Below are 25063 nucleotides of genomic sequence, written 5' to 3' on the forward strand. Positions count from 1 at the left end.
TGAAAGAAACAAATTGAAGAGACTCAGTGCCCCTGTAATCTGGTAGGATTCCCATCCTGCATTAGTCCCATAAACCCACAGATTCAGGGCACATCTCAGGGAGAGAAAAGAAAGGCACTGGGGAGCAGCACCTGTCCTACCACCTTAAGGCATCCTCTGTTCTAGCTAGTTGAGTTATAGCCTTCATCTGAGATAAGCTTATTCTTGCTACTGTCAGGTTAAATTCTGACATTTATGCTGACTCACAATCTTCCAGGGGTCATGGGCTCTTACCACAGTCAACCATTACTGCTTTCAGGGGATCCTGGAATTCATCAAGTGACTGTCAAGCATCCTTGAAGGACTCTAGAAATATGTGTCAGGGTTTGTTCATTACTGCCCTAAGCCTAGCCTACAAGGATGATTATAAATCCTAACTATTACACACTAATTAGAGTACTGAAGTATCTCACCAAATTTAACAACCTCTGACCTCTGAAAAGCCTACCAGCTTACCTTCCAAAGGTCAAGGAACAGGATTAACTATAGTTGAGTCATTTAATTGGAGCTGTTACAGAAATGATCCATTTCCTAAACCCTGAAGACACTTCCTGGTCCCTGCTGTCCCTGTCCTAATCATAGTCCCCAGTCCTATCTATATATGCTTCTCTTGAATCTGAGCTGAAGGGAACAGGCACTAGCACTTGGTCAAATGCAGGAGTAGTGTATTTCTATTTCCAGTCCCCTTCAAAAGATATCTAAAGATAAATATAACAGACTCATCCTTGCCCAGTAAGCAGGTGTTCTGAGTCATCAGGAACAGGTTGGGAAGAGGTAGTTTCTCATTGAGAATCTTGCCTACCTCAAGGGATCAACCTGACATAGGAAAAAAAGATGATATGACTTATTTTTGGAGGGGGGAGGGAGGTGGTTAAAATATTATCCATAAAATGATTAGAACTTGACAGTAAATAAAGTTTGGGACACTCCATGTGCTATCACAAACAGAAACTTTCCTAGGGATAAGAGTACACTCTTTATAAACCATTTATACTTCCCAAATTTCATGTCTCCAGACTTGTTAAAAGTATGGAAAAATCAAACCTCAAAGAAAGTGCCATGAACTGTGAAACAGATCCTGTACTAGGCACATCTCTGCATTTTGTGAGGCTTTCTGAATTGTGGGAAGCATTCCTTGGAACCCACTAGTGAAAATAAGAGCAGTTTGGAGTGGTTAATATCATAAATATGAAACCCTGGGAATCTTTTCACAAGGAGAGTTTCTGTATCAAAATCATCTTGTGTGTCCCATGTCTGGATAAAGGTATAAGCTAAAAACAGAAGTCTTTTCTTAAGGGCCTCAACATCCATGTATTTTTAATGTTTTGAAAAACCACAGTATTTTGATGAACTGCTGTGCATTACGAATGTATTTTCCAGATTTCCCGTTTCTGCTAATGGTGGTTCAGGCTGTTTGAATCAGGCCTACAGCTGAAAACAACTAAAAAGCTGGATAAAATATATTTGAAATAATCTTTTTAAAAACATCAAAGAGATTATAAAATAGTAAGGAATTATCAGGCAAAAGTAAAGAGAAGTCAACAATCTAGAGAAGTAAACACTCCTGAAGATAATCCCAGAAAACTAGAACCTCCATTCTGACAGCCTTTCAGGATGTAGAAGGGGATAGAAAACTAAACTCTGGGTCCATGCAAGTCGGACAGTCTGACAGGAGACCCTCCCCTACAACAATTTGGGTTCCAGGATCTCAGAGTGAAGGTGAACAAAAATGGAATTAACTTGAAGAGAATTAAAACAGAGTAACAATCGCTTGAGTTATCCAGGAAATAGCAAACTTTGAACAGGTGGTCCCAGACAGGCAGTGCCCTTAGGTGCCTGGCAGACGTAAACACAAATACTCTTTGGAGCAAAGTATTTTCATTACAAGTCTCACAGTTCTTCCTACAAAAAACCTTTCAAGTGCAATGACCAGTGCAGAGTCAAATATATCCAGCACATAGGAAAATTAAAATTAGTGAAAAAAACAGAAAGAGATCATCAGAAACTGTAAGTGTAGGACCCAGGATCTGTGCCTTAATAGGCCACCCAGGTTATTCTGATATATGCTCAAGTTTGAGAATCAATGCTTCATACTTTAATCATATTAAATATACATTCTACAAAAATGTGTAAGTGTATTTGGTCTGGGACAGAGCCCAAGAATTTGCATTTCTAACAAATTCCAGATGACGTGGCTGCCAGACCATACTATGAGAACCATTGGTATTAAAAAGTGAATTATTACACAAGTCAGCATAGTGGTCACCTATGGGGAGGAGAATGGCTGCAATTTGGAACAACATGCAGAAATTTCCTGCAGTTTCCTGGCAATTCTCTATTTCTTGATATCAGTGGGGATTTCATGGTGTTATCACTATACATTTATATTCAAATGCAATTGATATCACTGTCTGTCCTTCTTCCATTGAGTCACATACATCAAATGCCACTGCACTAAGCTTACCCACCATGATCATGCCACTATCATTTAAAGTCAATTCCCAAGGTAGAAAGTGCAAAAAGTTATAAAGCTATAAGATATAACTTCTTCAACTTTAGTTCCTAATGTAATTAGCTCACAAGATGAAATAGCTTTCAGAGTTAAGAAAAACTGCTTAAGTTTCTGAAAATCCTAGAGATATGTCAGACACAGCTCAATGTAAAAATACCCGCCAAAGTTGAAAAACAATCATCTTAAATTTTAACAAGAAAAAGTGTACAATATAAAAAGTTACTGCTTTTTTCCTGAAGTTAAAAGAAAGGGGAAACTTCCTACTTCGACAAGGAAAAGATGCAAATACAACCACTTTTTGCCCTTGTTAGGATACCAGGTTCATATGAGTGTCACTTAAGAGCTGTATAAAATCATCTAGGTCACCCTGTAAGTATAAGGAGGATATTAGTGATTACTCTCAGGCTAGGTTAAGACTTCATCTCATCCACAGTTATAAACTATACTTTGTTATAATAATCACTTGGCTTGAAAACCAATCACAAGTCCTCAAAGCGTCTTACTCTTGTAAGAAAGTCAGAGTCCCTGCTATAGACTCATAAAAAGTTGTAGATATACCTGTTGACTGTCCAACTCGCCTGTGTGTCCTCTGGATTGCCAGAACTGGTTTGGAAGGTTTTGAGATTTTCTAGTCATTTGCAAATCTTACTGCGCTTCATGTGAGTTGATAATGTTCTTTGTCACTCTCAAACCAAAGTTCTTTATACATACCATTCATTGGTTTTATTCTCACTTTATCATAAATAGCACTGGTAAGACTTTTCAGCAGCAATTTTTTTTTTCTGTATGGCAAGAAGCTTCTGAGTAATCTTCAATTTTGAAACTGAAAGTATTCAAGTATTTTATGCAGAAAATACTTGACACAGAAGTAGTAATCTTCCTGCAAGTTGTTTTTTTCCACATTTCCATCATTACCAGGTTATCTGCATCAGGAAGTTTCCATCAAATATTTGATCACACTTGTGTGTGTAATTCATACTCCACTGACTCGTACAAAGTTCAAGGCATCACTGTACAATTTTCTGAATCCTTTTCCTTAGCATGTCCTCTTTCCATTTCTGCACGTCTTTGTTTGGTACATAACCTAAAATCAAAGTGTTTTTTAAAATCCTTTTTTCACATACACATACATCGCATTCCCATACACCCCCCTGCAGGTTGAAATGTTTACCTCTTCTGTGTCTTTTTAAAAAATAATTATAAACATTATTGAGGTAACATAGTTTATAATACCGAATACAATGTAGGCTTCATGCATACAAAATTATATTCACACACCAGTTTGCTCACCATCAAAAGTTCAGTTTGTTTGTCACTATACAGTTGACCCCTTTAACCCATTTCACTCTTTCTCCCTTTCCCTTCCTTTCATGTAAATACTACTCTGTTTTCTGTATCTGTGCACTTGTTTTTCTTCAGTTTGGTTTATTTTATGGTTCTTTTGTTTTTTATGTGTCTTTGACCACTGTCATAGTGGTTGAAAGAACTCTGGAAATGGATCACACAGGCTCAAGTCCCAATACCACCACTTATTATCAGTGTGACCTTGAACACACTATAAATCTCCTTGCTGTTCATTTTACTAATCTGTAATACGTGTATAGTAATAGCTGGCATCATACTTATGAAGTTATTATTATGGATTTTGTCTGTGTATGGATTCAATGTGTTAATGAATGTAAAACTCTCAGAATAATGCCTGACATATAATAAACATTACACAAGTCTTAGCTATTATTATTAAAATAATTCTATCTATAGCCATATAAACCTCATAGCTGTTGAGATTATATATGCTCCTGGTCTTATGATTTCTGTGCTGTTTTTACTATATAATCAAACTATCTTGACCATTTAATAGGAAGGTAACACATATATAGCTTATAAGTTCATCAAGAGGTCATAAGTATCTCTCCTGGATACTCAAGAACATGTAAAAGAATAACTGAGAAAATGATAGAGCCTTCCTTATCTCACAAAATACAGAGTTTTGCCTTGAAGCTGTGTGCCTCACAACCATTAATGCAGGCTGCAGGGGTCATAAACACTCCTGGCTTCCATACCTGAAACAAAACAAACAAACAAACAAGTACCTAGACCAGATGTACCACCCATAGCAATATAAATCAAATGTCTCCAGACATTTGATAGCAAAGTTACACATGCATGTGCATGAATACTTACACATCTACCCAGAGATGGTCAGTATTCTTGTTGTAGATAGCTTATAGCTATACTCTGCCTTCTTCCTCATCCACAGAAGATCATAAACTTTTAAGTTTCACTCAGAAATCTACAGGAAGATGCTTGCCTGCAGGGGAGTAAAGTCCAAACCTGGCGCCAGCTAAATGACCCAAGAGTTGTGGAAAAAATAGGTATGAATCCAGCTCTTCAACTAGAGTTCATTGAAGTAATGAGATAAATCTGCTCCTGACAAGCAAAAAAATAGTTAGACAACTCATTTTTCTTATTCTCTATTTGAGGAAAGATTTCGCAAGAACCCCTTTGCCTTAGTAAGAAACAGATGTTTCCCCATATGGCTTCTTAATACCTCAGGAACCATCTTTGTTCAGATTCAATATGTATAAATATTTCAGTAATTTGGCTTCTGCTGAAGATGTAGAAATCTAGAAAGAGCATTGCTCTCACCTTAACAACTAGAAAAACTACAAAATAACTTTTCTTGAACCTATCAGAGATCTGAGCTTAGGGTGACCAAGTGGACTTTCTTGGGTTCAGTACTGAAAATCTCCCATCCTGGGAAACTTCTCAGCCCCAGGCAATCGGGGATGGTTGGTCACCCTATCTATAGCTGCAGACTAGTCAAGTAGCCTGAAAGTCATGGAAACACTGTACCCATCAAGGACAGATAGGGTGTGGGTACAAAAGAGACATCAAATACAACACAAAATGATAAGAATTCAGCTAAAATTGTTAATTGCTAAAGGCCAAGTGTGGGCTAGCATGAGAGTACCAAACCCTTGGGAGCCTCAGACAAAAAATGGATTTGCCCTCAATTTCAGTCTCTTCTCCATGCTCTACTGGGTACTGATGAGAAAGATTTAGGAAAAAGCAAGAGACCAGAGAGAGACTCTTTTGGTGGTGAAGGCCTGTTGGAAGGGAGTAAGCTCCCAGTGTAGGGAAGGGTCCTGTGCAGACCCTTCTTCACCTATAATATATAGTTTCAAGTCACTGGGGAAGAGAGAGCAAACTCTATTGTCTCCAGGGGCCTTTGATACTGAGTAAAGATAGAAGTAGGGGAGGACAGACAATTCCTACACTTCTGGGTAAGGAAGGGCAGGAAACTGTCTCGGGCCAGGATCCCATGCTATTACAATTAGAGGGCTCCTACACTGGAAGAGGGGCTTCCCAGGCGGCACTAGTGGTAAAAAAAATCTGCCTGCCAATGCAGGAAATGTTAAGACATACAGGTTCAATCCCTGGATCAGGAAGATCCCCTGGAGGAGGAAATGGCAACCTACTCCAGTATTCTTGCCTGGAGAAAATCCCATGGACAGAGGAGCCTGACAGGCTACAGTCCATAGGGTCACAGAGAGTTGGACACAACTGAAGTGACTTAGGGCACATGCACGTACACTGAAAGAGGGTCAGAAGACTCTCATCTTTTCAAGACATACGAAGGATACAAGGCAGAAATTTTGTCTGCCACAGCGAGACTGAAGGTCTAAGAAAGTCCCACTCTCCAGGCCTAAGAATACAAGGCTTGCCTAAGAGAGGCTGGGCCAGAATGACTAAGAACCCTCCAGTCCCCACTTCCAAGCTAGTGAGCACCAGATAACAAGCAAAAGGAAAGGCAAAAGCATGGAGAGAGATCCCTTTGAGATGCAGTTTCAGAGGAAAGGTTGGAAGCTACGAGAGAAACAGGAATATTGAGAAGATACCTCTACTTTTCCAGCCCACACTCTAAGCATAAGGTAACACTAGAGAAAATCAAAACTAGCTGTGTATTGAAGGTGGAACAACAAAACCCAAGCCCGCCTTAACTAGTGGTTAGATTAATTCAACACATCACATTGCTGACCCAGCAGAGAAAAAAACGCTCATATTGAGGTATACATTCTCTTTATCATAAGCTCTGTTTTTCTATACAGGATGCCTGACATATGAGACATGTATTAATAAAATAGAAGAAAAAAAACAAAATACCCATATTCAGAGAGAACGTTAAGTGTTGGAACTATGAGAGAGGAAATTTAAAGTAACTTTGACTAATATATCAATAATCATAATACTAAAGGTTCCAGTGGAAAACATGACTCAATAGATAGAAAATTTCAGCAGGGATTTGGAATTCCAGAAGAAGAGAGAGAATAGCAGAAGAAATATTTGAAGAAAGAATGGCTGAATCTTAAAAAAAAAAAATCTACACCAAACCACAGATCCAAGAAACTCAAAGATTTTTCAAGCAGGATTAATATTAAAAAATATACACCCTGACACATCATATTCAAACTGCTGGAAAGTTAAATTATAAAGAAAATACTGAAGGTGGCCACAGAAAAAAGATACAATACAGAGAAACAAAATTAAAAATTACAGTGGGGACTTAGAAACCATACAACCCAGAATACAATGGATACATGTCTAAAACACTGAAGGAAAAATACTATTAACCCAGAATACTACACCAGGGAGAATGTCTTTCAGATATTAAGGGAAAATTTACCTTTTAAGACAGATCAAAAAAAAAAAAAGAAAGAGAAAAATTATTATCAGCAGACCTTCACTAAAATAAAGGTTAAAAAACTTCCTCAGTAGAAAGACTATGATACCAACCATATTTGCATGTACACACATACAAAAAATGAAGATTTACAGATAAAATTAAAGCAAAATATAAAAGATATATTTTCATCTACTTTTTAATTGCTCTAAAAGACAATTGGTCATCTAAAGCAGCGGTTCTCAACTAGAAGCAATTTTGGAAATATTTGGCAATGTCAAGATATTTTTGGTTGTCACAATGGGGGCAGGATTAGGGATGGGAGGACAGTGCTATTGGCATCAGCAAGTAGTGGCCAGGAATGCTGTTAAACATACTACATCCTAAAAAGGCAAGCCCCATACTACAAAGAATTATTCAGCCCGAGATGTCAAACATGTCAGACTGCTTGAGCCTGATTAATAAAAAAAAAAGTAAAAACGACACTATTCACCAATGTGTGGAATGAAAAGGGAGACATCACTACCGGTCCCAAAACATTAAAAGAGTAAGACAATATCACAAACAATGCATGCCTATAAATTCAAAAACTTGGATGAAATAAATTCCTTACAAGGTGGAAACTACCAAAGCTCACTTAAGCACATAATCTATGTCAATAGTCCTACGTCTATTGAAAACATTGTTAGAAATTCTAAACTACAAATTCAAAGCAGCCTATAGTCCAAGATCCCTTCACCGCCAAAAGGAAAAGATCAGGACAAGACTAACTCTTCTTACTACACATCTATTTGACAGACATCTATCTTAGTGCCATCTGTCTTAAGGCTCAGGCTTCAACCTCCTGCAAATTACAAAAACTCCGGAATTTCAAGTTATTTTCTCCAAGGCACCATTTCAGGGAGCTAAATATTTCACATTCTTTGATGAAGACACCTTAGTGCTATCTTGTGGTGCTGACTTGATCATGGCTGAAAGGTGCACTTGGCCTTTCCAAGTTGAGTGAAATCATGGAAGCCTCTGAAATTCAGCAGTATTTTGAGCGGAGATTCTCTCCAACTCAACTTGCCAAGACTTTTCTGCTTAAAGCTTTCTTTATCTCTTATCTGGATACATCCCTGTGCTGGTAGGTCTTCCCATACTTCATGGGGCAGTCTCATTTCAGTAATCCACAGGTGTGGATTACTGAAGGGTGTTGAGATCTAAGGGTCTAAGATCTAAGAGTCTAAGGGTGTGGAGATCCAGGTTGTTAACTACAAATTGTCTCTTGCCATGGGCATTTGCCGTCTACCTGTATCCCAGGCTGCAGTCCTCATGGTGCCCCAAATAAAACTTGACTCGCAACTCTCATGTTTTTTTTTTTTTTTTTTGGTTGACAAGCTTCTGGGCTTTGGCCAGATAGTGTAGCTCATGAGGCAAAGCTCTTAAAGAGCACAGCTGAGAGTGAGCCTCATGGTTGAAGGGGTAAGCAGTGGGTGGGCAAAGCAAACTCTTGGGTCAAGTAGCTCACAAACAAAGCCAAATCATTCTAGTGGGAGACACAAACCTAAAACTGAATCACTCTGGAAAATGTGGGCAATAAGAAAACAAACTGAACCATTCCACAGAAGGCAGCCCAAAGGCTGGGAGAATGGCAGCAAATGCCCTGGCTGCAGCCACAGCAGCTGGGCGGATCCCTTTCACAGTAGTCTGAGGTAATCCAGTGACATGGAGACTCTCAATATTGGCTGACTCCTGGGCCTCAGCTCTCTTACATAAACTTCTAGAGCTACTTTCCAGTGAACAAGAGGCTTTAGGAGGACTGGGTTAAGACTAGCATCTAATGTACATTGGTTTAGAGCTAACATCTTTACTCACCATACTGCTTTTAAGAGCCATTCAAAACACTGGAGATTAAGATATTCAAGTCCACCCGTTGTGCATTTCCTAACTAAAGGAAGTTTAATTAAGCTCAAGTGAGAGCTTAAATTTACAGATAACCTTCCATTCTTATCTATACTTCAGACAAGGGCACCAAGCAATTTCTTCACCAAAGCCAGTTGCTTTTTGAGGTGGTATGACAAACAAAAAGAAGTCAGGCCAAGGCTGCTGAATCCCGTAATTTGTAACAACATAATGATTTGCAGTAAAAGTTGGTGAGGTGACCACCTTCCCCCTCTTATTTCTTCCTCTCGCCAGTTTTTCAATAATTTGTTTCTGCCAATCTGAACAATTAAAGAGCCAAAGCAGCACAAATAGCTTTACAAGCACCTGAATTGATTTTAGGGGCAACAGCTGACAGAAGTTTGAGCCTTCTCTGTAAAAGTGACTATAATTTTGAAATTCTAGAGCATGGTTAGGCTGCAGTTCTTTAAGTGCTGAGGCCTTTAGTTTGAAGTTACTGGGTTAGTAAGGTTGTGGGTGATGTGGGTGGTAGGACAATGGTAGGTAGGGTACTTTCTGGGAAATGTGAGTTTTTTGAGGAGAGGCAGAATTTTCAGAACTTTTAAAGTAAGCAGTTTCCAATACTCCAAAATCTTTAGAATAGAGCTCTCCAAAAGAAATGTGAGCACACATATAAAATCTTCCAGTAATCACATTAAAAAGTAAAAATTAACTGAAATTAATTTTAACATTTAATATATCCAAAATATAATTTCAACAAGCAATTCATTTTTAAAAATAGAATATTTTACTCTAAAAAGTGAGACTTTGAAATCTGGAGGGCTTTGTACATGTAGAGCACACCATATTTCAGACAGCACACTTCAAGTGCTCAGGAACCACCTGAAGTTTGTGGCTGTAGAACTGGAGGGCATAGCTTTAGAACCTCTTTCTCCAACTCTCTCTCTTCCTCTGAAGGATATCAAACAAGTCAGCCTCTGTTCTCTGAATCCCCCACACCCACCAGCACCAGCCCTTCCAAAGCACCTGTAAAAATACCCCCAAGACACCCATTAATACGTGATTAGCCAATTCCTTACCTGCTTCTCTCCTTAGGCAAGCAGCCAAGCATTGTTGCCTTCAGAGATGTGGCATTTCCACATTTTGCACATTCTTCAAAGGCCCTAAAATATGAGGCAGTGGGGGATGAACACTGGATCACAAAGGTCTCAAGATCCCAACAACTCTCATTTTAGTCAGTAAAATCACCCCTCCTCTGCCTCTTGAGGTGTCAGTAGCTCAGAGGTCTAGAGTAGAAACCTTGTAATTACATTTTTGTATAATTAAATGTCATCAATGAAGGTTTCTGGAAAAAGAGGAGGGTTGGCACATAATTTGCTGGGCCCAGTGAAAAATGAAAATATGGGCCCGTTGTTCAAAAATTAAGAACTTTAAAATTTTGACTGCAGAGCATTAAAGCAAGCACAGGGCCCTCTGAGAACAGTGTTCTTCTGAGCCTGGAGTCCTGGAACTGCACAGGCTGACCCTCTACAAAACCGGTCCCCGTTGGGCTTATGTCTTTGGATGAAGCATGCAAGTGGTAAGATTCCCTAGACTATCCTTGAGGATCTAGACCTTAAAGAAGACTCCAAAATTTTCACTGGGAAAGATAAGTTTTTGAGCCAATGGAAAACCTTGGAAAGAGGAAGTGAGGAGATGAAGGAGGCAGGTAAGACACGTGCCTTCGTGGATTAAACCACTGATTAGTCAGGGTCATTCACCCGTCAGATGTTCATAAGGTCAAGGGTGGGCAACAACAGACTGACATTTACAAAGGTGACTTGCAGGCCTGAGCAGGAATCCCTTTAAAGCTACTTCTACTCAACTTCCCACCGCTCCTAGCCAGACACAGGTGGCGATGATGAACGACCTCCAGAAGGTCTGTGAAGCCCTGTAGGAGTCTAAGCTGTGGCGTGGTTTGTAGCCACGGGCCGTGCTTGGACGGCCGAGGGTGAGGAGGGAAATTTCTTACCCACGGCCAGCATCGGCTCTTTCTGGAGTCTGCACTTCTGCTTCTCCAGGACGAGGGGAACGCAGACCTCGAGACTAAGAGATTAGGGCTGGGCCTGTCAGCCCCTCGACCGAGGCACTACCAGCTCTGGGAACAACCAACCCGAACCACCTCTACTGTTCCTGAAACCCGAGGTGGTATCACAAAAGGCAGCTGGGGCCACTGTGGACCTGAACCTCAGAGATCCTTCTTCTTCCACGGGCGTCCGGGGGCCTCAACCGCTCAGGGCGTCCACCTGCAGCGGTTCAACGGAAATTGGCATCTGGAAGCAGGCTGAGGGCCAGCCAGGGGTTTCCTGGGCAACAGGCCCCGCCCTGCCCGCATGCCCGGCCACGCCCCTCTGAGGAGTAGCCCAAGGGGGAGGGATTCTGGGGTGTGCTGCGCTTTGGGATGCTGTGGGGTTCCTACTCTTTATTTGTTCTGTGTCTGCCACCCGACAAGGGCGCTTGGCACACTACATGGACTAATAATTCTCCGGTGTCAGATAAACTAGTGAAAGATTTTCACACCTTCGCAGGTTAGGAGACACCAAGGCCTCAAGGATGCGCCAAGGCCTCAAGGATGCACCCCCGGTCCACCGAGCAACCTCCAGCCTCTCAGACATCAGCACCACCACTCTCAGCTCCGAGTCTTCCTCCATCCCTATCGGCTCCTCTCCCTACTGGAAGTCTTCCCGGTGGCGCTAGTGGTAAAGAATCCACCTGCCATTGCAGGTTAGATGTAAAAGATTCGAGTTCGATCCCTGGGTGGGGAAGATCCCCTGGAGAAGGAAACAGCAACCTTCTCCAATATTCTTGCCTGGAGAATCCCATGGACAAAGGAGCCTGGCGGGCTACAGTCCATAGGGTCGCATAGAGTTGGACACGACTGAAGCAACTTAGCACAGAGGCACTGCTGGCAGTCAAGATGATATGCTCACATCACAGATTTCTTAGGCAACTAAAATTTAAACTCCGCTTTATTTAAAAATGATAGTGACAAAATTAGTAAGATTCCTGCTAATGCAGTATCTATGCTAACTTAGTTCTAAATTTAAATAAAGGAATGCATGTTAGCAGTTTACCGCTTATTCATCTTCGCAGTAACTGCAATGGTACATCAAAACCTTTCTCAGATTTGCAGTTGGAGATGCTATTATAAGAAGTGTATCTTCTTTCCAAACAACTGGATATAAAAGTTTGAACTGAAGATACAAAATCCTTCCTAATTACATGGATTAAATCACACAACAGTAGAATAGGTATCCTTCAAATAGTCTGATGTTGTTTTTACATTATTACACGTGGATTAATCACGTAGACCTTTTCTACCATACTCAGAAGTCAGTACATTTCCAAATCTGGAAAAAAAAGATGGAGCCAGGATAAACACTAACCATCCCAGGCACCAACCAAAGTGCTTAGTTGAATGAGTACAGCTGCCACCTGTGTTCACATACTCCTGCAGAGAATTTACAGTCATTATGCTATTAATTTCTATAGGACATCTTTCAAGAGGAAGTATCAGGCAGCTTGTTCAAGTTAGAGTATGGGTGTGGCTTGGTTCTCAGCATCATCCCACCCACTGGAGACTTTGAATATGTCATTTCAAAGTTACTTTCCAATACTGGCTCATCAATTGTAACAAATGTACAATGCTAATACATCATGTTAATGATAGAGGAAACTGGATATAGGGACATTTTACCCTCAATTTTTTTCTGTAAAGTTAGAATTTCTTTATAGTCTTTTAATTTTTAAAAAGTCAATTTCATATTGATTAAGAAGATATGGTTAATAACGACATGTTTCCAGCTTGACTATAAAAGAATTGTGAGCCCAATCCAATATATAAGGGTTGAATTTTACTGAACTATATTTCTTTAAAAAGCTTACATCACTTTATCAAAATCCTCTAGGATAGTTATTAAAAAAGAAAGCCAAACCAAAAAAGCCCCGACTCTGAATCTCAGGGATGAACTGGGTGCCCAAGAATCTGCATTTTAGTAATCACCCAAGTAGACAATTCTGAGCTTGAGGATATCACTTTAGGTTGTCACAATTCATCAGATTGAAAAAAAAAAAAAAGCTTATCCTTATTTAACTCATGCAAAGACGGAAATTTTGAAAGGTGTTGGTAAATGAAATTAACATGCTGCTGCTGCTAAGTTGCTTCAGTCGTGTCCGACTCTGTGCGACCCCATAGACGGCAGCCCACCAGGCTCCGCCGTCCCTGGGATTCTCCAGGCAAGAATACTAGAGTGGGTTGCCGTTTCCTTCTCCAGTGCATGAAAGGGAAAGGTGAAAGTGAAGTCTCTCAGTCGTGTCTGACTCTTAGCGACCCCGTGGACTGTAGCCTACCAGGCTCCTCCGTCCATGGGATTTTCCAGGCAAGAGTACTGGAGTGGGGTGCCATTGCCTTCTCCAGAAATTAACATAACATGACTTAAATTTGTTGATAAATCTCACCTTAATTTCTTTCATTTAATGAGAACTTATTTTCTTTTTTTTTTCTTTTTAATAAATTTATTTATTTTAGTTGGGGGCTAATTACTTTACAATATTGTAGTGGTTTTTGCCATACATTGACATGAATCAGCCATGGGTTTACATGTGTTCCCCATCCTGAACCCCCCTCCCACCGCCCTCCCCATCCCATCCCTCTGGGTCATCCCATTGCCCCAGCCCTGAGCATTTGTCTCATGCATTGAACCTGGAATGGTGAGAACTTATTTTCTTACAGTTTGAGTTTTAACTTTGAAATATATTTAAAAGATATGTCAGTCTTCTACTTTTTTTGATTGAAACAAAGCATCCTATTCATTTCAAATAGTGAACAAAATATTTAAAAAATTTTTTCTTTATAGACAAGATTTCCTTATGCAGGCTAAGACATTCAAACTCTTATCCGTTGTTAATGTGAGATTTAAAAATACCATTGAAAGTAGTTCTCTTAGTTTTAGTAATTAATTCTATAATGCTCCTGGGTTGTGATTTTTTTTAAGAGTACTGTTGATAAATGATGTGACCAATTGATCCTACTAACCAACTACAGCTGATATTCAAAAAATGCCATCAAAATGTGTTTTTTTAAATTGTTCTGAAACAATTTGTGTATCAAATGTTAACAACTCCACTGTATCTATTTTCAGTAATTTTACAAAAACAATACCCTCTATCAGCTTTTTAAAAATTAAATTTCATATTTTGAGATAATTGTACATACATTCATGTGCAATTGTAAGAAATAATTACACAGAGATCCTCTGTGCCCTTTACCCAGTTTTTCCCAAAGGTAACATCTTACAAAAGTATGCTACAATATCACAACCAGGATGTTGAGATTGATGTAGTCAAGATACAGAACGTTTCATCACCAGAAGAATCCCTTCTGTTGCTCCTTAATTGTCACACCCACTTTCTACCTGTCCCCACTCCCATCTTTAATCCATGATAACTACTACAAATAATCTGTTCTCTATTTCTATAATCATGTAATTTCAGGATTGTAATATAAATGGAAACGATTTATAACCTTTGGGGATTGGCATTTTTTAAGCAATATGATTCTCTGGATATTCATCCCCATTGTTTCCTGTATCAATAGTTTGTGCCTTTTTGTTGCTGAGTAGTATTTCATGATGGATATACCACAATGTAACTAGCCAGTTGAAGGACATCTGGGCTGATTCCAGTTTTTGGTCTTTACAAATGAAGTTGCTATATACATTTGTGTACAGGTTTCTGTGTGATAAATGCCCAGAAATGCAATTGCTGAATTGCATAGTAAATGCATGTTCAGTTTTTCAGAAACTGCCAAAGTGCTTTCCAGGATGGCCATACCATTTTATAGTCCCATCAGCAAGCTATGAGTCATTCAGTTTCTCTGCATTCTCACCAGCAGTTGGTGTTGTCAACATTTTTAATTTTAGTAATTCTGATAGGTAGTGATATCTCATTGTGGTTTAAATTTGCATTTCTCAATAATGTTTTCATGTACTGATTTGCCATCTGTGTGTCCTATTCAGTGAACTGTCTTTCCATTGGATTTTTTGGGTTTTTTTCATTGTTGAGTTTTTCCCTCCAGCTTTATTAAAGTGAAATTGACAAATGAAATTGTAAGATATTAAAAGTATATCACAAAATGGCTTAATGTTTCATCGTGAAAGGTTTCCTCCCATTGAATTAATTAACACATCTATCACATATTTACCTTTTTTGGGGGGTAAGGGAGTGATAATATTTAAGTTCTACTCTCTGAGCAAATTTCAATGATACAACACAGTGTTATCAACTGTAGACACCATGCTATACCTCAGATCCTCTGACCTTATTCAACTTATAACTGAAAGCTTGTTCCCTTTTACCAACCTGTCCCTAATTTACTGTTGCATTTTGAGAGTTTTTAAAATACATTCTAAGTAGTAGCTCTTTGTCAGATATGTGTCTTGCAAATATTTTTCTCCCATTCTGTAGCTGTTTTTTTCATCCTCTTGCAATGTCTTTCACAGAGCGAACATTTTAGCTTAGTTTTGTCACATTATTTAATTTTATGTTTTAGTATTTTAATATCTACCATGCAATGTGTTTTGTAATTTTTTTAATGTATATGTTTATTCTAATACTTTGAACATTATTTTTGATCTAACAATTATTGTTATAACTTAAAATAAAACCTTTAATCCTATGTCTATTTAGACAGAATCTAACTCCACACTGTGAGTAATCACAAATTAGTATATTTCCTTTTGCTTCACTTTTACCCCTCCATTCAATATTAGTTACCATTTTTCTTAGCTTTACCTTTGTATTGCTAAATAAACTTCCATTAATTTCACTTGATTTATTAGTTTCCAATGATATGTTTTGAAGACTTGCTATAAAGTGTGAGTGAATGCAGCAGATATTAATACCTACTTATTCTCCCAAATCTTTTCTCAAATCTGTTATATATGTTGTTCCCATACAGTCAGGATTATTACATTTACATTCTGCATTATTTCCATAATCCCTGCATTTGCTTTCATCTTTGTCCTACAGTAAAGTAGATCAATCTCAATGCCAGTCCTATTGTCTTTCTCACTTATCTCCTGGCTGACTAAAGTTCGTCTTCTAGTATTTTCTACAAGAAAGGCTCATCAGATGTTCCAAATGTTTATTTCTTGCCTTTGCACTGAGTGACATTTTGAGTGTGTTAGTCTTTGCTTACGATTTCTTTTGAGGATTTATAAGCATTGCTCCACTATTTTCTGGTATGGAAATTTGCTCTTGGGAAATCTGAGACCAGCCTTATTTTTCTCCTTTGAAAATAACTTAGTATTTTTGCATAGCTCCCCAAAGAATTCTTTGTCTTTGAAGTTCAGTAGCTTAGCTTTGCTGTATGTCTCTGTGTTACTTTTCCTGGGACACTGTGTGTCCTTGCAATTTTGCAATCAAATTTTTATTTTTTAAAAAAATATCACGGTGAAATAGTCACAGTTTTCAAGTTGTATAAAACAGATTTTTTTCCCCTGGTAAACGTCCTTCAGATCCTGTTTGTTTTCTTTTTCTTTTCCTCATTTGTTTTTAATAAGATATTTGCAGTCTTGGTGATCTTTTGATGGCCTCATTTTTGACAGAGGTGAGTATTTTCTGCATCAGATATATACAGTATTTCCAGGAGATTCCACATGGAGGTGGAGCCAGGCCTACATTTTAAGTTAGCAGAAGTTTTCTTTTGGTTCTGGATTTTAAGAGGGTTTTAATGTGTTTTTACATCCTTTAGTTCTGATGATGGAAAAAGGCAGCTACAGGGGTTTTCACTTAAGTCTCTGTTCTCCCCCCACCATACAAGGTAGACTGTTACCTGAAATTATGTCTTGTTGGTGTAACTCAGTTTTACCTTCTCCACTTTTTACCTCAAAACCAAGTCCAGAGAACCTACCATTGTATACTATATCCCTTCAGTTAAAAAAAAAAAAAAAGTTAGATTTTTGCAACTCAGAGTGTGCACCTGTCCTTAGAAGGTGTGCTTTATGTACTTCATGATCTATTTCTGATCATGTAGGCATTCTCTCTTTCACTCTTTCACATACTCCTCATGTAATTCCAGTTCACCGGCTGCTGCTGCTGCTAAGTCGCTTCAGTCGTGTCCGACTCTGTGCGACCCCATAGATGGCAGCCCACCAGGCTCTGCCATCCCTGGGATTCTCCAGGCAAGAACACTGGAGTGGGTTGCCATTTCCTTCTCCAATGCATGAAAGTGAAAAGTGAAAGTGAAGTCGCTCAGTCATGTCCGACTCTTCACGACCCCTTGGACTGCAGCCTACCAGGCTCCTCTGTCCATGGGATTTTCCAGGCAAGAGTACTGGAGTGGGGTGCCATTGCCTTCTCTGATTCTCCCCAATCCTTCCTGTTTCCTCTAGTTTTGTGAACAGAGGTTTCAACAATCTCCTACTTTCTTTGAAGGAAGAGTTTGCATTTCTGCCTCTCATCCTACTGGTTGCTTTGGATTCCTTTCCAAGGAAAGGAAGAAATGGAAACTTTATGCTCCATCTTCAAACCAGAGGTGCTTAAATTAAATTCTTACCTGGCTGAAGTTTAGTCAGTTGTAGCTTCCAGCCATGATAACTTGCTGGAGACATTCTGGATGCACAAAGAAACAGGAGTATGCAAGGGAAATGTGGCCAGTGAGACATTTCCAGTGGTGAATATTTCTCTTACTGCATGGGTCTTTTTGAATATCTATACGGTGACTCTTCCCTGATCTTTGTCTTTTTCTGGTGAGATAAATGGTCCTAGTTCAGAACGCAGGTAGATGAAGGATGGTTTTTTAAGGTCCCCCATTACCTGTGTGATATGTGGTGTCTCAGCCTTTGTTGTCTCTTCAGTTCCCATTTCATCTGTGAGCCACCTGAAAATACCCTGCTGTCAGTAACGAATCTGCTGTACCTCATATCTTCTTCCAATAGTGTACTTAATGTTTCCTACCTCATAGAAACACATGAAAGGAAACCACACAAAGACACTTTAGTTTATGACACTGGAGGCAAAGCCTTACAATCTGCTCATTATGAAGGGATTTCTCCTCTTTGGAATCCTTCCTTGGCTGCTTGTTTAGGTCAACAGATTTCCCCCAAATCATCCAACTAAAAATTCCCTTACCCCTAGTATCTTGCATGAGAGAAAAGGAATTTTTTGAGACATCATATGTCTGAAAACATCTTTATTCCTCCCTCATTTTAATTAAGAAATTGGTTGGGTATAAGCTTCTAGATTGAACACAATTTTATCTCAGAATGTTGGAGGTGTTACTCCATTTGCTAGCTTCGAAGACTGTGGAGAAATCCAACGCCTGATTCTTGAACTTGTGAACTTCCCCATCTCTGGGAAATTAGGGTATTTTCTTTATTACTAATATTCTGAAATTTCATCATGATGTCTTACTGTGGTTCCTTTTATTGTTAATGTGCCACTCTTCTGTTGGTTGCCTTAAATCAACAAATCTGTGGTTTTCAGCTTTGGAAAATTATTCCTTTCCATAATTTTCTTTTTCTGGGAATTTTACTGTTCAAATGTTGAATCATAGATATAAAAAAATTATTTTACTATGGTCAGGACACAACATGAGAGCTACCCTCTTAACAAATTGTTAAGGATACAAGTCATTGTTGTTGACTATAGGCACAGTGCTGTACAGCAATCTCTTGCTTAACTGAAACTTTATGCCCATTGATTAGTAACTCCCCATCTCCCCCTCCTCTTAGTCCCTGGCAACCACAATTCTCCTCTTTGATTTTGTGAATTTGATTATTTCAGATACCTCAAATGAGTAGAACTGATCTCAGAGAGTCAACAGTGAGCACTGGTGTGAAGTGAGATCTTAAATCCCTGTCCAGGAAGTGAACCTGGGTAGCCTGGATGAAAACCTGGAAGCCTAGCCATCAGACCAGCAAGAGCTAGAGGCTAGAAGCTATTTTTTCCCTGGATCTTTGCCCCCAGTGAAAAATGCATTTCTTATGGAGGCAAAATGGAGAAGGAAATGGCAACCCAGTCCAGTATTCTTGCCTAGAGAATCCTGTGGATGGAGGAGCCTGGTGGGCTGCTGTCCATAGGGTTGCACAGAGTTGGATATGACTGAAGTGACTTAGCATGCATGCATGCATTGGAGAGGGAAGTGGCAACCCACTCCAGTATTCTTGCCTGGAGAATCCCAGGGATGAGGGAGCCTGGTGTGCTGCCATCCATGGGGTTGCACAGAGTCGGACACGACTGAAGCAACTTAGCAGCAGCAGCATGGAGGCAAAAACTGTAAATGCAGGTACAAAGTTTATTATTAAAGACACTGCACAGCACTAAGTGGGAGGGCACACAGAAAACAGTTAAGATAGAAGCAAGACAGAGGTGCACACCTGGAGAGAAAGGGTTTGGGCATCCCCCTAAATGAGGAGGAGCATGGAAAGGAGGCAGTTAAATCATTTATATAAGGCAGTTCTTCCAGGTCTTTGTTCACCTTTGGCCAGTTATCTAGTTTCTTTCTCCACACCTGATCTGCCCTAGGACCTCCCTCCAGCCACACGTGTGCACAGCTTTTGTCCAAGATAGATTCTAGCCTAGAGACCTTTGGGATCACATATTAGCATCACATATTACGGGGTGGTGCCTCCTGCTTTTGACTCTGAAGGAGGCTTTACGAGCATGTGAAATGTCTCTCTTACTCCAAGGATGGGAAATATATGACCTCCTGATCCATTACTAAAGCAAGGTTTAGCCCCTCTCTGTTCTTGCCATCCGGAGAAGGCAATGGCATCCCACTCCAGTACTCTTGCCTGGAAAATCCCATGGATGGAGGAGCCTGGTAGGCTACAGTCCATGGGGTCGCTAAGAGTCGGATACGACTGAGCGACTTCACTTTCACTTTTCCCTTTCATGCACTGGAGAAGGAAATGGCAACCCACTCCAGTATTCTTGCCTGGAGAATCCCAGGGATGGTGGAGCCTGGTGGGCTGCCATCTATGGGGTCGCACAGAGTCAGACACGACTGAAGTGACTTAGCAGCAGCAGTTCTTGCCATCATTGCTATCTTAAGGTGTCCTTAGGAGACAAAGCCTGGCTATTAACCTTATTTCAGTCATTACTTCCATTTTGGAGAGCAAACAGGAGGCTGGTTGTAAATATCTAACCTGGAGCCCACTTATCCCCTGTTTCATGAAATGTAAACAGGAGGTTAGTTGTAAGTGTCTGGCCTGAGGCCCATCTTTTTCTTGCTCCAGTGTAAACAAGTGGTCAGTTGCAAATGTCTACCCTGGGGCCCATCTATCTCCTGCTTCAGAAACACACATCATTTCTGTGACTGGCTTATTTCCATGACTCGTTTATTTCCATTAGCATACTGTTCTCAATGTATCTCTGTCTGACCATAAAAAAGGCTGAGCACGGAAGAATTGATGCTTTCGAATTGTGGTGCTGGAGAAAACTCTTGCGAGTCCCTTTGACTTCAAGGAGTTCAAACTAGTCAATTCTAAAGGAAATCAACCCTGAATATTCATGGGAAGGACTGATGCTGAAGTTGAAGCTCTAATACTTTTGGCCACCTCATGTGAAGAGGTAACTTACTGGAAGTGACTCTGATGTTGGGAAAGATTGAGGGCAGGAGGAAAAGGGGATGACAGAGGATGAGATGTTTGGATGGCATCATCGACTCAATGGACATGAGTTTGAGCAAACTCTGGGAGATGGTGAAGGACTCTGGGAGATAGGGAAACGTGGAGTGCTGTAGTCCATGGGGTCGCAAGGAGTTGGATACGACTGAGCAACTGAACAACACTTCTTGCTTGGGCCCCAGTCCTGCCTTTCATAGCTCTATGAAAGCCCACAGGTAAAAAATTCTCTCCTGACACCGAATGTCTCTTGGTTTCTTTCTTTCCCACTGTCATATTCTAGTTGCAGCCCACTGTAAGACTGACTCCCCCCCCCAAAGTCTCAGGGCTGACTGCCCAACCCTTCATTCCCCTGGCCAAAGGCAATTCCCCTTGTTCTTTAGATTTGCTGTTTCGTATTTCTTCCCAGGAACTCTGTGGTTTCCTCTTTTACACTCTGTCTTCAACCCTCTTCACCTCTTTCTGTTACTCCCTTCATCTTTTCTCCCTTCTTTCTTTTTTTCCCTCTTGACTATTGACCTTAGGAGGTCAGTACTTACTCTAACACTACTTCCTTTAAACATTTCTTTCTGGACTGTCCTGGTTCTTTCTCTTTTTAACCCTCTTTCAGTCTCTCTTCCTTTCTTCTATAACTTCAAACTTCTCTTTGCTACTTTATTTCTTAGTCTCTATTTCTTTCTGCCTGTCTCTGTGTGTTTCTCTTTCTTGCTCACATTCTTAACTTCTTTCCTTTTCCTTTTGCTGAAAAAAACCTTAATGTGAAACATAAACATATGTAAAAGAAAGGCACAAACCATTAACCATTTGTGGTTAATGGGGCATAAACCATTAAAGTTTAGCAAGTAATTATAAATTGGGCACCTATGTAACTTCTGCTACTGCTGCTGTTGCTGCTAAGTCGCTTCAATCGTGTCCGACTCTGTGCGACCCCATAGACGGCAGCCCACCAGGCTCCCTCGTCCCTGGGATTCTCCAGGCAAGAATACTGGAGCGAGTTGCCATTTCCTTCTCCAGTGCATGAAAGGGAAAGGTGAAAGTGAAGTTGCTCAGTCATGTCCGACTCTTGGCGACCCCACGAACTGCAGCCTCCCAGGCTCCTCCGTCCATGGGATTTTCCAGGCAAGAGTACTGGAGTGGGTTGCCATTGCCTTCTCCTGTAACTTCTGCAAAGGTGGCAAATAGATTAATGCTAGGATTCATAGTCTTTAGTAGGTACCATCCTGACCGCAAATACTTCAATCTTCACAAGCCTCAGTTTTGTATATCAGTTTCTTGCTTTTCTTTATAATGTGATCACTTCTGTGTGTCTCCTAAACAGTATAGTTTAGTTTTGCCAATTTTTGAACATTATCCCCATGGAATCATATCATATATGTTCTTTCATGTCTTTCTTCTTTCACATTAGGTTTGTAAGATTTATCAGTATTGCTGCTTGTAGCTATAATTCATTCATTTTCATTGATTCTTATTATTCATTGGATGGACATGCTGAGATTTATTCAACTATATGACATCAAATTGTAGTTTTCAGACGACTTGTTTTGCCTTTAAAAATAAGGGCTGGATTTGCTGCCCCCTTGTGTCTTTCAACAACTATAACAACATCATTATATAGATTCTTACTCCTCAGGGGCAAAGAGCTCCCCAAATGAGAGTTTCACCAGGCCAGCTTGCTCAAATTACACCTGGGGGCTAAGGAGACCATGCTTTTCAGCTGCAAAGAGCCCTATGAGGGAGAGGCCTTTATTACCAGCACAAAGCTCAGTGCTAACTCTATTGAGGTTTGAGTTACCAGGTCTGAAAAGAATTTGGCATCAATAGATCTGCCAAATATAGTGGGGCGGTGCCCAGGTGCCTAAAAGAATGTTTTTCAAAAAGATATCTTTTACAATGTTATTAACTCAGATGCCAAGCCTTACTCTGAAAGCAGGCTGGGGAAATTCATTTCAACAGGCATTTTATTCTTTTATTCACCTGATGTTTATTGAGTACCATACATTGTTCTAGTCATTAGAATACAAAACTAAACAAATACAGTAAACAAATAGGCACATAACTTTGTAAGTTATTTTTATCACGAGTTAGTGATAAGTATTAAAAAGAAAGCAAATTAATGGTAAAGAAATAGAGGATAACCAGCTGGTTCTTGGAATGCCATTCAGAGAAGGTGACATGCAGAAAGGTGAATGATGTAACAGAGCAAGTCATGTGAGGGTCCGGGGAAGAGCATAGGTAAAGGGAACTACAAAGGCAAAAGCATTGAGGAGGGAAAGAACTAATTATACTTGCAGAATAGTGAGAAGGTTAGTTTGAAGAAAGCAGAGGAGGGAGGCTGAGATTAGCAGGGGATGAGGTGGAGAGATAAGTAGGACGTTGCAGGTATGGTAAGAAAATTGGATTTTACTCTGAGAGTGATGGAAATCCATTGGAGAGTTGAAGTGGGGAGGGATATGGTTTAATTTATGTTTTGAAATTACCCCGCTGGCTCCTGGGTAGAAAATTGATTCGAAGGGTACAAAAGTAGAAACACGTTAGTTAAAGAGAAAACTATTGCAAAAAATCCTAGCCAGAAATGAGATAGCTTTGGACTAGGTGAAATGCTGCAGGTTGTGAGAAGTGGTCATATGAAGGGTGTATCTTGAAGATAGAGCCCACAGGACATGCTGATGAACTGGTTGTGGCGAAGGAGGAAAATAGGAGTTCAGGATGATTTCTGGTTTGGGCTTAGCAGGTAGTAGAGGGGTGGAGATCAGAGTGGTCAGGGGAAGAGACACATCTCAGGTTCTAGTGGGAGCGAGATACTTATTACACATCCAAGGGGACATGTCCAGTAGATGGGTGGTACATAAGTCTTGGATAGAGACTAGGACTAGAGGTATACATGTGGGAACCATCGTGGAACTGAATGAGATTACTAAGGAGTGAGAGTAGAAGAAAACATGGCTGAGGACTAAACTCTGGGACACTCAACATTTAGACAACTGGGAGAAAGGTGGGGCCAGCAAAGGAATCTGAGCAGGAATGGGCAGTGAGGAAGAAGGAAAAGCAAGAGAGCTTAGTATCCCAGAAGCCAATTTCTAAAAGTGGTTTAAAAAAGGAAAGTATAAACTGCCCTCCCCTTCACCCCCAAAAATGCTATTGAAAGGTCAAGTAAAATGAGAACTGAGAATTGACAACTGATTTTCTGGGAGGAAGTCACTGGTGACTCTTGCAAGGAATGACCTTAGTAGGCTGATGGGATGGAAGCTTGATTGGAAAGAACCGAGTTAAGACAAGAAAGGAGAGATGAGACATTGTGTGAAGACATTCAAGAAGTTTTTAAGAAATGAAATCCATGATCATAAGAAGTTGAGTTTATAAAGATGAATGAATATTTCAGAGGGCTTCTGTGTCTTGTGAATTTATACCTGTTACACTATAGGTAGGCAAAGAAAAAAAAAAGGTAAAAAAAATGCCTTCATGGTTTTCTGACAGGACAACAATGGAAACATTTTGAAGAAATCCCTTTTACATTTAAGTGGCGTAAAAGTGAAGTAGAAACTCAAAGTCACCCTAGATTAGGCATTAGCAGAAGACAGAGTACCAGCTATATATGTGACATCATCATGGTGATGGTGTGGATCAGGAGGATGTACCAATCAGTGGCTGAGATTTTGTACATGATCTCCTTTAAAACATAAATTTAATAACCTGATATATTTGTTTCCTCTTACTTTTTCATTCTTAATTTCTCTTTAACCACCTATTTCTAACCTATTTAATGTAACTTTCTTTTACTGTTTAACTATTGAATTCTTTATTTTTAAAAGCTGCTTTAACTTTTTTTATTTTTGAATCAGTTCAGTTCAGTCGCTCAGTCGTGTCCGACTCTTTGCGACCCTATGAATTGCAGCACGCCAGGCCCCTCTGTCCATCATCAACTCCCGGAGTCTACCCAAACCCATGTCCATCGAGTCAGTGATGCCATTCAGCCATCTCATCCTCTGTTGTCCCCTTCTCCTCCTGCCCCCAATCCTACCCAGTATTAGGGTCTTTTCCAATGAGTCAACTCTTCGCATGAGGTGGCCAAAGTATTGGAGTTTCAGCTTCAACATCAGTCCTTCCAATGAACACCCAGGACTGATCTCCTTTAGGATGGATTGATTGGATCTCCTTGCAGTCCAAGGGACTCTCAAGAGTCTTCTCCAACACCACAGTTCAAAAGCATCAATTCTGCGGCACTCAGCTTTCTTCACTGGCCAACTCTCACATCCATACATGACCACTGGAAAAACCATA

The 25063-nt window shown here is 40.1% G+C and overlaps 1 protein-coding gene and 1 long non-coding RNA gene across 5 annotated transcripts in view; one reads left to right on the forward strand and one right to left on the reverse strand.

The window, feature by feature from the left end:
• Positions 1 to 1325: 1325 nt before the first annotated feature.
• LOC145524043 (uncharacterized) lies at positions 1326 to 11429 on the reverse strand. The gene is made up of 3 exons (XR_014067095.1): positions 11131 to 11429; positions 10199 to 10282; positions 1326 to 3635 (listed from the first exon to the last, which is right to left on the reverse strand). It is a non-coding gene; the product is annotated as an uncharacterized LOC145524043 (long non-coding RNA).
• RTP1 (receptor transporter protein 1) overlaps positions 10632 to 25063 on the forward strand; it is a 38642-nt gene continuing 24210 nt past the window's right edge. For 2 of the 4 annotated variants that reach the window (XM_081535424.1, XM_081535446.1), the window contains exon 1: positions 11687 to 11882. The gene's annotated coding sequence lies outside the window, so the exon portion shown is untranslated. Of the gene's footprint in view, positions 10828 to 11686; positions 11883 to 25063 lie in introns of those variants that run through there. The other 2 variants (XM_081535457.1, XM_081535435.1) reach the window with 2 other exon arrangements.

Source organism: Giraffa tippelskirchi, chromosome 2, assembly GCF_054371585.1.
Source record: "Giraffa tippelskirchi isolate mGirTip1 chromosome 2, T2T-mGirTip1v1.2.pri, whole genome shotgun sequence".
Lineage (NCBI taxonomy): Eukaryota > Metazoa > Chordata > Mammalia > Artiodactyla > Giraffidae > Giraffa > Giraffa tippelskirchi.